The sequence below is a fragment of the Sarcophilus harrisii genome, chromosome 6, assembly GCF_902635505.1.
Source record: "Sarcophilus harrisii chromosome 6, mSarHar1.11, whole genome shotgun sequence".
NCBI lineage: Eukaryota > Metazoa > Chordata > Mammalia > Dasyuromorphia > Dasyuridae > Sarcophilus > Sarcophilus harrisii.
In genome coordinates this window covers 117,929,836-117,942,372 of record NC_045431.1, presented here as the reverse complement: position 1 = coordinate 117,942,372, position 12,537 = coordinate 117,929,836, and the positions used below count along the sequence as shown (strand labels likewise).

The following is a 12,537-nucleotide window of genomic DNA, read 5'->3' as shown; positions in this document are numbered from 1 at the left end:
AAAGGGAGGAAGGAAGGGAGGGAGGAAGGGAGGAAGGAAGGGAGAGAGGGAGGGAGACAGGAAAAGATCCTTTTGGTCACTGTCACCTGAGAGTGGTTCCAATAAGTGGACACGCCGCTCACTGCTGCATCAAAGGCTCGTGGTGTTGTTGTTGTTGTTTTTTTTTGGGGGGGGGGAGGAGCATTTGTTGTGTGTAAGACAGTAAAAACAGAAAAGGTCCTGCTTGGCGCGGTTCCTGGGGACGTAATAAGCTTGTTTGGGGTTTCTCACTTGCCAACAGTTGCAAGGCTTTTGCCTTTTCCCCTCCTCTGAATTATTAAGAAATCTTGCTTGGGGGAGGAGGATGGAGATGGAGGAGGGAGGCTGGGTCGGGGGAGGTCAAGTTTGAGCAGCGGCAGAACAGAAACGCGCAGTTTTCCCCCCTTCACCGGCGGGAGTAAAGGCCGGGCAGGCGGGAGGAGGCTAAAGAGCGGTCAGCTCCTACTCCTCCACCCCAGGGACAGCTACTAGTCCAGCCTCCTCCCGCTGGGCCTCGGAGTGCGCGCGCGCGCCGCCAGACTGGGTGAGGGGAAGGGGGCGGGGGTATGGGTGGAGGGAAAACTGATACGTCTGAATTCCGGGGGGAGGGTGAGCAGCAGGGGGCGGGGGGAGGGTGGGGAGCAGGGGGCGGGGGGAGGGTGAGCAGCAGGGGGCGGGGGGAGGGTGGGCAGCAGGGGGCGGGGAAGGGGAGGGGTGGGGGAGGGCGCGGCACGCGCACACGCAGCAGCCTCCCAGGAGCGGCAGCAGCAGCAGCCTCCGCCGCCGCCGCCGCCGCAGCAGCTCAGCCGCAGCCAACCCAGCCACCTCGGCGGCAGCAGCGGCAGCAGCAGCGGCAGCTTTAGCTGCCTGCGCTTTAAATAGGATCCGTCCCAGCGACGCAGTAACAAGCTGCTCCCTGTCGGCGGGGCTGGCTCGGCCTGGGACCGCGAGGTGAGTGGATGAGTGGCTGAGAAAGGGGAAGCAGGGTCCGCTAGCCTGGAGCCGGATCCATCCTGAGGTCGTGTTCACTTGCGGTCCTGTGGCACCTCCATCCTGCCGGAGAGGAGTGAAAGGCGAGGAGGGAGGGAGAGGGAGGGCGCGCGTTGTATCGTGTGTGTGTGCGCGCGCGCGCGTGGCATCCGCAGCCTGGCTAGCCTCTACTTCCCTCCTCCTCCACCCCTCGGTCTCTAAAGCCGAGGCACAGCAGGCACACACTTGCGCCTTCCCCTCCATCCTTCCCCACCGCCCCCGGCTCCCCAGCCTAGCCGCTGGCTCGGACCGTTGCTTTGCGTGCACGGAGCGGGGCCGGCCTGCCTGCGAGCAGTCGTGCCTGTCTGCCTCGTTTCCTCTTCTCGCCCCTTCCCCAGCGTGGCCGGGCCGGGCCGGGCCGGGCCGGGCCGGGCGGTGCAGGGCTGGGCTGGGCAGTGCAATGCAGCGCCGGCTCCCGCTAGCATCCAGTGGGAGGCTCTCGGGACGGGCAGCTCCGGGCTTGCGTAGATACTTATCCGGGTTACTCGAATGTCAGAAAAGCCGGCCCCGTGGTGGAGTCGGTGGGCACTGCTGGCATAGACACCCGCTCTCTGCCCACCTTACCAGGGGTTCAGCCGTCTCAACCCTTGCTATTATCAGGGAGGGAAAACTAATCTCCCAGTAAGCCCCCTTCTCCCTTCCTCTTCTCTTTCCTCCTATTTATCACCCCAGAGCAGAATTGCAGGATGTGCTGAAGTTATTTATGGTGAAACTCTCAGTTTAAAAACGTATAATACTTTATTAGGGTTAGGGTTATGTCCCCTTCGACAACAGAAGCCTTCTTGGAACACTCTTCTTGTTGATATTCTAAAGAGTATTAGAAGAGGGTGAAATGCAGCATTTAACACCAGTTGCCAAATGTAGATATTCTCTGGATCTCCCAGATGTCCTGGCCCTAGCAAAATGCCCCTGGTGAATGAAGGCACTGGTTGAAAAGACGCTGGAGATTTTTTCTTGAAGTGTGCAACCACGATAACCTTACTTGTCAAAGGAGAATTGAGAGGGTAATGGAAAACTTTTTTCATGTGTACGTAGGATTTTGGAGTCAGGACGATTTCAAGTGAGTCCGTTTTGTGTCTATTTTAAAAATTTGATCTTAAAAAAAAATCCACTTATCACTTGTGTCCAATTTTCATAAATGATAGAACTCCAGAATGAGCTTTGAGATTAAATCAGCTGATAATTGTACAATATTTCAGAGTCTGATTCTTTTTGTACAGCAAAATAACGTTTTGGTCAGGTATACTTATTGTGTATCTAATTTATATTTTAATATATTTAACATCTACTGGTCATCCTGCCATCTAGGGGAGGGGGTGGGGGGGTAAAAGGTGAAAAATTGGAACAAGAGGTTCGGCAATTGTTAATGCCGTAAAGTTACCCATGCATATATCCTGTAAATAAAAGGCTATTAAATAAAAAAAATAAATAAATAGAAAAAAAAAAGAGATTAAATCAGCTGAGGTTGGCTAGATAGCTTCTACATTCTTTTACGTGTTAGACATTTAATAAAACAAAACAAAACAAAACTCTTGAGCAGACACATCACAAGACGGCCAACTGAAATGAGAAATAGTGTAAATTAGAGAATGCTTTTGCACAGCTAGTTGCTGAATTTCTCAGCCAAAGAGAAATGAGCATAAACTTTCCCCACACACATACACTTTGGATTCCAAATTAATCATACAACAAGAGTTAAGATTTTTCAGATAACAACAGTAAACTTGTAGGTTGTTTTTGAAAATTATTTGTGCTCAGGTTATTTTTGAACATTCTGGCTGCAAAACCATGCTGGCAACATTTTCAATTTACTTAAAATTTAAATCCACAGTTTGGACTGCAAGAAAATTAAAGTAAAATGTACTGCTTTCTCCTAGTTTTTATTCATAGAAATGAATTCCCCCTCCCCCCCCCCACCTTGCTGCCTGAATAAAGGGGAGACTTTTTTTCTATTTGAGCTTGGTTGTTAATGTTTTAAATTGTCATTTGGATTTCAGGGCAAGTGTGAGAGGTACATATGAGAACATAACTGATCTTTGTCCATTTCATATCATATCATTCTACCCATGTCTTGGTATTTGCTTCCAGATACAATTTAATAGCAAGCAAAAATGTTTATTTGTTCTTCCTGTGAACCAAAGGGATAAGGTGCTTGGCAAGACACATTCTGTTGAGAATCTAGTTCTCCTTTGGTTTTGACAGCTGTGTGACAGCAAAACCCACTCCTTGACTTGTCATTTTAATTAAGAAAAAAAAACAACCAAGTTTGCTAGCATGTTGTTAAACACATTAAATGCGATATGTGACAATGCATTTATGCAATCTAAGTGGGACAATATTAATAATTTATGGGAACTGTTTTATCAAAATTGGAGGGAATTAGAAACTTGAAGATTTATCTATTGGATTTTATTTCAAATGCTAATAATTGGGAATTTAGGGAAAGTGAATCTGTTTAGCAATGTCCAAAACTTGTTAATAACCTTTTTTTTTTCTTCTGGAATTATTCATGTAGAATTAGCCCTTAGAACCTTAATTAGGTATGGTGCATTGCCTTCCAGCATATATAACAGAAGCACTGGGGCTACCTGCTCATTTGCTTCCAACACTTAATAATAATTGTCAGCAAACTTTTTTTTAATCAAAATTCTTATAATTGGTGTTCTTTGGAAACTTTACTTTCAGAATGATAGCAGTAGTCACAGGACAATGAGTATGTATGTGGTAACTTAAGGGCTAGTTACCGAAGGTCACCCCAGATTGTAGGTGTTTAAAAAAATGCCCTAGAGTTATTTTTCATTGCTACATTGATTGACACTCATGACTGGGAAATAATCCAGTATGTCTGTGGATAGTGATGAAAGGTATGGGCAAGGAGAGGTGGTTAGCTTTGAACTTAAACATTACCCACCTACTACCAGAGTCATTTCAGAGAGAGAGAGACAGACACACAGAGACAGAGACAGAGATCATTACTATATTTCCCCTGAGATTACCTTCTATTTACTTAGTATCCATACTGTCTACATTTGTATATTCTCTCCTTGAATAGAATGTGAGCTCATTGAGGGTAGGAACTGTTTTTGCCTTTCTTTGTATTCCCAGCTTTTAACACAAAGATTGGCCCGACTGACTTTAGAGGCCTCCTACAGCCTCAGGGAGGGAAAGGGTCTATTTATGTGTGTCTGTGTATATATAAAGGTAGATAGTGACATGAAGAATATTTGACTAACTGTTCTCTATCTGCATCTACAGAGGAAGTTTCCACAGTGGAAATGCTCTTATACTGATAAAATCACAGGCCCAGTCCTTTCCAAAGGGGAAAAAATTATATTTGTAATACATAAAATTTAAAATCACCATATCCAGCTGACAAGATTAATACAGATATCAACCCAAACTTTGGTAATACATATTTCTTATATTCCAAAGGCTTACCACTTAATACCAACAAAAAATGACTTACTACACCAATGCCAACAATACAATTTGTGTTGAATATTTTGTTAGCTTTTTGAATTTTGGGAAACCCCAGATTTGTGTCATTTACTCTACATTACTTCATATAAACCGAAAAATACAAGGGAAAAGTTAGATATTGTGAAATATTTATTAATAGAATAATAGTAGGAGAAGAATATTTTAGGTTTTTGTAGGTAGAGAAAGATTTCTAAACCAGTGTTCCTGCAATGTGACCAATCATTCTCAAGGAAACAAATTATGAGGTGAAGAATATCTTATTGTTCCTGCCCAGATCAGAATAATTTCCAGGAAATAGCATTTGACGTGTTAACTGTCTTGCTCTCCCTCCAACTCTCCTCCTTTCCTTCTTTGAAATTAATATTATTCTGAAGAAGCAGTTGCCTGCTTGGCTTGAGGTACACTTGTCACATCTGCATTTTTCAGTCTTGGCCCCACATTCTAGAAATGGAATTGCATATTTGTGCAGACTCTTACCACTTTCTGAATTGGCTGTCCTTTAGACTTAAAATTTTTTAAAAAATTAACTGGTGTGTTAATGGAATATTAAAAAACCCTTTCCCCTAAAGCAATTCTTATTTCAAATCAGTTTCTGTTAGGATCCTTTGTTGATTTTGTTTAGTTACTGAACTTGCTGGGTTGTTTGGTCTGATTACTGAGCCAGGGGAACCCACTAGAGGCTATTTCCTAATCCATAGTCCTTGAGACTATTTAGTTGAACTTTCCTAATGTAGAGCTGTCGCTGCAGTAACTGAAGGTATTTTAAACAGGTAAGTACTAATTGTCTTTTACCCTATTTCTTCTTTGGGGAGGGAACTTGGAGAAATGTGACTATCTGTCCGTTTGCACATGGTCTTGGTGACTGTTAAAGTTGGCATGCCTTCATGTTACAGGCTTCCTAGATAAGTAAAAAGCTGATTTCACTGAGCATTAGATATTTTACTGACCAGCTAAGAAGGCAGTCACAATTTAATGACTGAGCCATGCATCTGCTATTAAACTGTAGGCTGCCTTAGTAGACTGAAGCTTGAAAACAGACTGATGGAGAATCATAGAATACTGGAAACAAATCTCTATGAAATCTGTTGCCTCATTTCTAAGCCCACTCTTTTTTCAATTTCTTTTTCTCTGTAGTTTACATAAACTTCTTGAGGGCAGCTTTTGTCTTTCTTTGTACTTTCTTTCTTCTTTGCCTTTCTTTCTACTCAGCACACTTCCTTGCACATTTTAAGCACTTCACAAAGGCTTGTTACCTTTCTGAATGCTGATTGAGGAAGAAATAGAGACTATAATGACAAAAATGACACGTGTCCAGGGTCACACCACTAGTTTTTGGTAAAGCCAGGAAATCCCATCTCTGAGGCCAATACCCTTTTTACTATTCTTTGTATTTTTGTTTTATTTCTATGCTGTTCATTTCTCCCGTTAATCTGAGTTATCCCATCATACCAACTAAATGACTGGAACAGAATAAAAGTATAAGATTCAAGTTGATTCAGCAGATATTGATTAGAGTCCTACTAAATTTGACTATCATTAAGCTAAGGGATGGGGAGCACCCAAGTCTAGACTGCTTGCTCTCAAGGAGCTTGCTGACATCTATTCCAGGGATTCTTAACCATTTTTGTATCATGGTCTCTTTTGGCAGACTTGTGAGACCCTACAAAATTGAGGGAAATGCTCAATTTCAGTTGGCGATTAGATGTAATTTTTTTCTCATCCAAATTCACAAACCTGTTAAAAATTCCCCAGTACAGATAGAAAGCAACCCATGAAATACTCAAAGAGTTCACAAGACAGAATGCAAAAAGGAGTGTGTGGGGAGAAGGAGTGGAGGGGGTGAGTAGGGATTGATATAGATGGGGTAATTGAGAAGGGGTAGTGAGGTGACACAATGGATAGAGCCCTGGGCTTGGAATCTGGAAGACTCATCTTCATGAATTCAAATCCATCCGCAAATACTTATTTGCTGTGTGATCCTGATCAATTCAATTAACCCTGTTTGTCTCAGTTTCCTCATCTGTAAAAATGAACTGGAGAAGGAAATGACAAACCAATCTTTGCCAAGAAAATTCCAAATAGATCATGAAGAGTCAGAAATGACTGAACAATAAGAATAATTGGGAAAAACAGCCTATAGTTCATAAACTCAGATTATTCATTTAGTCTCATCCCTTTATTTTATAGTTGAGAAAACAAAGGCACAAAGGGTTGTGACTTGTCCATTTAGGTAATAAGTAGCAGAACTAAAGTTTGAATCCAGGTCCTCTCTCTCTTTCTCCAAATCCATCATTCTTCAGTGGCAGAAATAGAATCTTGGCCTCTTTAGGGTTATGCCTGGCCCAGCATTTATATAATAGCTATCATATGCATTTATGTACTGCCTACTATGTGCCAGGCATTGTGCTAGGTTTTGCTGGGGGGGAAGGGTGGTACAGGGACAAATCCAAAGTGGTCACTGGCCTCAAGGAGCTCACAGGCAACCACGTTAATACAAAATATATACAAAGGACGGGATGCTGACAGCCATGGAGTTAGGATGTCACTTGCGTTTAGTTTTTAAAGTTTTTAAAGCTGGAGGCATATAGACCTCTCCATAGTCGCCCTAGGATCAACAATTTGGGGGCTGGAAAAGGGGGAATAAGTACTTATGCAGTTGATCATTAATGCTTTCACTAAGAAACTTTTTCAGACTGACCCATATCATTTGCTGGAGTGTCTTACCTGCTGCATGTTGTCCCTTGAAAGATATCTCTTAGACTCATGCATTTGAGAACTATAAAGAATATTAGAAGTTTTTCAGTTATAATACAGATGAAGAAACCAGACCCAGAGAAGTTAAGTAGTAGAGGGGGGATTTGATTCATGGGCCTCTGGCTCCAAGTCCAACTATGGCACAATTTATACTCTTCCTTTTAGATTATCATATTTTTACAAAGCAACCTCCCCTTCTTTTCCCTTACCCTGGTACTCTCCCACAGACCTGTTTAGTCATACTATGTCATTGCCCAAGGGGCAATTCCGTCCTTCCCTCTCTCCCTCCAAATACCTCTGCCTTCGAGATGATCTTCATTGCTTCCTATACCCAATCACGAGGTCCTCTTCCTTCACAAGCTCTCCTGATTCCCCCTTTTTTTTTTCCATTTTCACTGCGACTACCTGTCGTTGTTGAATTGTTTGTCATGTTCTCTTCATGATCCCATTAGGGGTTTTCTTAGTAAAAGATATTGGAGTGGCTTGCCATTTCCTTTTCAGTCTCATTTTACAGAACAGGAAACTGGTTAAGTGACTTGCCCAGGATCATACAAATAATGTGTAAGGCCAGATTTGAACTGAAGGAAGATGAGACTTCCTGACTCCAGGCTAGCACTTTATCTACTGAGTTGCTCAGTTAGTTTTATTAGCTCCAGATGTGCATGAAGATAACTATCTCCCCAACTACATTGTAACCACAGCCACTTTAAATTATTGTCTATAGCATTTAGTAGGTACTGATCAACCAGTAATCAACAAGCTTTAATTAAACATCTGCCATACTTAAGCACTACATTGGGTGCTGAGCATAGAGATAAAAACATATAGAGATCTTCAAGGAGCTTCCCTTCTGTGGGATAAATGGTAAAAATTAGTTGATTGTGATTAAGGGATGTTAAGTTTTTCCCACAGCAAGAGGAGTTACCAAAATTGGAATATGCATCTATCTCTTCAGATTGTATGAAGATTACTTCATATGAAAAGAATTGTTCAAAACATAAAACTAGACCAAAACCTTTAGAAGACCACAGGCCCCCACCTTATAGTTTTATTTAATTTCATACACATTTATTAAACCCCTATTATGTGCAAGCACTTGTGAAAAGCAGTGGGGGGTCACAGAAACAAAAAATCCTGCCCTTGAGAAGAAGCATGCAGCATAGGAAGTCTTGGTGTAATGGAAAGCAGGCTGATTCTGGAGTTAGAAAACTGGGAATCAAATTCTGCCTCTAAAACTTTCTTCTTGTGGCACTATGATCAAGTCACTTACTTCTCTGGGACTCTCTAAGTGTCCTCATCTGTAAAATGAGGTTGTTTGAGTAGGTGACTTCTCATGCCTTTCTAGTACTATGCCTGTTATTCTATACCTACTTATATAATGCAAGAGAAGAATGATAAAGGCAAATGATCTAATGAAAAGTTCTAGAAATAGTTGAGGGGACATCATGAGCAGGTGGCAACTGAGTTGAGCCTTGGGGAGGATAAAGATTTTGGAGTGCACTCCTGCCCTGTGAATGAATGGGGATGGTGGCCTGAGGTCTAGGGATAGCATGCAACACATTCTGTGAAAGGGGATCACATGAGCTAAGACTAAAGAAGAAAGCCCGTATACTCATTGTGGATAAGGGCTTCTGCCAGGTTAAGGAGTCTGTAAGATATCCTCTTAGCAATAGAGAGCTACCGATCTTTTAACTGGAGTAATATGGGCAGACTTGTGTCTTAGGAAGATTATTTAGGCAGCTGGTATGAAAGATAGATTAGAGAGGAGAGGGCAAGATTGGAAGCAGAGAGGTTACAGAATGACAAGGTTACAGAAATCCATCTGAAAGGTGATGAGGCTCCATACTCAGATGATGTCTGTGAGAGTGTTGTGAAGATAGAATTCACAAGGACTAGGAAACTGTTTGGGAAAAGAGAGTGAAGGAGAAGGGAAGAGCCATCTGATCTTCTGATTAGGCTTAGTTACCTGCTTGGCAGAGGCTCAACTGTACTATTTAAAGACAGGTGGTTGTGGGCTTGGGGAATTGTGGAAGAGAAGTGTCATACTCTAATCTTAGCTGACTGTATTGTAGCCATCATATTTAAGCTCAAGAATCTTACTTTAAACAAATTCTTTTTTTTACCTCTAAGTCATTGGTGAAGGGCCGATTTTTTCTTACTGTTTATGGTAAGTGCACGTAGTCTTCTTTTCATAACTTAAGTGGAATAGTAGAGTTTTTTAAGGAGCTTCAGGGAAGTTCATTTTACAAAGTAGGAAACAGTTCCAGGGAGTTTAGACATCATTAGCTAGTAATTTTAGATTGTAATTCTAAGACAGGTCTCTTGAAGGGGGGAGGGAAGAGGGGAGGAACAAATGGTTTTCAGCCAGCTCTGGGAGAGGAGGGGAAATGACAGGGAGATACACTTTTAAGCGCAGTTTGCATTATTAATATTTTCTCCATCACTTTCTTAAGTCTAAATAGTTGACAAAACCATAAACCAAGCACTGATTTGTAGCCTTTGCCTGTTTCCAAGGTGTGGATGTTCATGATGAAAATTTAATAATCCTATTCAGAGCTGGCTCCAGCATACCCCTGATACCTTAGAAGAAGAAAAAATTGTATCTTAAGTCATAGAAATTCCATCGCAGAAATTTTAAATTCTTGTTTTGGCAGGCAGGACTGATGGATGTTGATGATGGGTAAAAGAAATCAGAGTGACCCACCTGAATTCAAATTCCTTGTGTTTTGTGTGACTAAGGAGGATGAAATTCTTGGGGCCATTCTCCGTGGAAAGAAGATGTTGGATGAACCCATTAGACACAGCTTCATTCAGAAGAAAGAGCATTAGATTTGGAGTGAAAAAGGCCTTAGTTCAAATTTTACCTTTATGACCTTGAGCAAGAAATTTTTAAATAGTTCTGTGGTTCCTAAACTTTGCTCATCTTTTGCTGTTTGGATGTATATTTATCTCCATCCTTGCCCTACCTATCTTCTGAGATACTTCTTTTAGTCATAGAAGAAGAGATGTTTTTTCTCTTACATTTCCCTCCTCTTCCATCTGCTCTAGCAGACAGGAATTCCTAGTGTCCTCCTAGTTGCTCCAAGCTTTGCTTGTTGATCAGGCTTATGTTTGCCCAAAGGGAAGGGAAATAGGATTAAAGGTGGAAATGGCTCAAAAACTTCAGCCTGATCAGAAGTTTAGGTGCCTTGGGAGAAAAAAAAATAACTGCATCCTCTATGTGCATTAGGATAATTCTAAACACCATTTAAGGAAGAGAATTAAGTCAAATTATGCTATTTGAAAAGAAAAAAAAAAAAGAAATGGCTGGGTTTCTGAAATGAGGAAATGAATCATTTTCAAGTTTGTCCCTGGCTAGAGCTTAAGTACAGTTACATCTGCAGTATATTTGAATAAAGCTTGTTATATTAAATTTCATTGAAGCCTACTTAAGTAATCCTGGAGATGGACTGTTCTTCACTTTGACACCCCTCTTTTTTTTCTGGGACAGCAATTAGCACATTAATGAGATAGTCACTATAAATCTGCATTTTTGTTATCTACTTGGGAGAAGTGACAAAATTGGGATGTGGTGTTGATGACTGAGAAGTCCACTGTCTAGCCTCATTTCTTTACCAAGATTTAGTACTAGCTGATCATATGAAATGAAGCCATTGGACTGTGTGACCTCTAAGGGCCCTTCCAGACTAACTAGGGGATCCTGTGACTGTAAGCAAAGCAAAGCAATGTTTAAACTATGGAAAATAGTTGTCCCTCTTTGCCCTGTTGCCCAACTCTGTTTCTCTCTCCCTTCTCTCTTTATCTCTTTATCTCTCTCTCTCTCTCTCTCTCTCTCTCTCTCTCTCTCTCTCTCTGTGTGTGTGTGTGTGTGTGTGTCTGTCTCTTTCCCCCCTTCCTTCTTTCTCCCACCTTCCCTCCATCCCTCTCAATTTCCCTCTTATTCTCTCTCTCTTTTTCTGTCTCTCCCTCTCCATCTTTCTTGCCTTCCTTCCCCCTCCCCCTTTCCTCCTTCCTCCTCTCCTACTTCCTCTTCTGTCCTTTCCTCTAGAGATCTTGGTTCAAGGCAGCTTCTGACATATGTAGTCTGTGTCACTCTGGCTAACTCACTTAACTTAGGTATTGATCTGCATGGATAGAGAGTTTCCTCTATCAATGAAATCAAGAATTGAATTTTTAAAAAAGTAATCCCCACTCAACATAACATCCTTTACAATTCAGGTTATTTATTTTAATAATACTAACTACTGTGCAATTCCCATGTGTAGCAATCAATAAACATTTATTAAGTGCCTATTATGTGTCAGGCACTGAGGAAAGCTAAGCTCTGAGGAAACAAGATGGTCCTTGCTTTGAAGGTTCTCATGGTCTAGCAGGGGAGATAACATGCAAACAATTACATATAAAGAAGATATATGTACTGTCATGCTTCAGAATGACTCTCCTGCCAGGTAGAATGCCATTAAAGGTTTCCAGATTTCTAGTCAACCACACAATAAGTATTTACTAAGTGTTTATTATATATGCCAGGCACATTTGGGAGAGACAGTCATAGAAAGACCTACCTCTGGCATACATACTGGCAGAGTAACCCTGGGCAAATCATGTACCTTCTCAGTTCCCAGAGCTACTCTCTAAGATGTAAGTTGTAGTACAGTAGCCAGTCTCTTTGGAAAGAGTTCCCTTATATCTTGGGGGTTCCCTACACTCCCCCAAAATTACAGAATCTTCTCTTCTTCCACAAATATATTAGGTACTCTGCTGGTCCCAGGAAATCAAAAAGCAAAAACTGAACAATCCTTACCCTCAAGGAGGTTGTGTTCTTTGGAAAATTTATTTGCCTCAGTTTCCTTATCTGTAGAATGAGCTGGAGAAGGAAATGGCAAACTGCTCTGTTATCTTTGGCCAAGAAAACCCCAAAGGGGGTCACAAAGAATGAGACACAACTGAAAAAAACAATAGCAACAAAACCACATATACTTCGATACAAAATTTATACAAAGCAAATACAAAGTCATGAGAGAAGGAAGGGACTAGCAACTGGGGATCTGTTTGGACAATCTTATTTATAGGACAGCATCAAGAGGTTGTTTGAAGTCCATTTTCCACTAATTTCCTAACATAAACCTCCTGCTACAGGACCTCACATTTTTGACCTCTACTAATCACTTAAATTACTCTCTGACTTTAAAAAAAATTCTTGTATTGGAACCTTAGCAAAAAAAAAAAAAAAAAAAAAAAAATCAAAAGATTAAATAA

The 12,537-nt window shown here is 41.5% G+C and overlaps 1 protein-coding gene across 3 annotated transcripts in view; it reads left to right on the top strand.

Annotated features, from left to right (window-relative positions):
• Positions 1–771: 771 nt before the first annotated feature.
• ACSL1 (acyl-CoA synthetase long chain family member 1) overlaps positions 772–12,537 on the top strand; it is a 91,896-nt gene continuing 80,130 nt past the window's right edge. For 2 of the 3 annotated variants that reach the window (XM_031942125.1, XM_031942124.1), the window contains exon 1: positions 772–969. The gene's annotated coding sequence lies outside the window, so the exon portion shown is untranslated. The remainder of the gene's footprint in view (positions 970–12,537) is intronic. The other variant, XM_031942123.1, reaches the window with a different exon arrangement.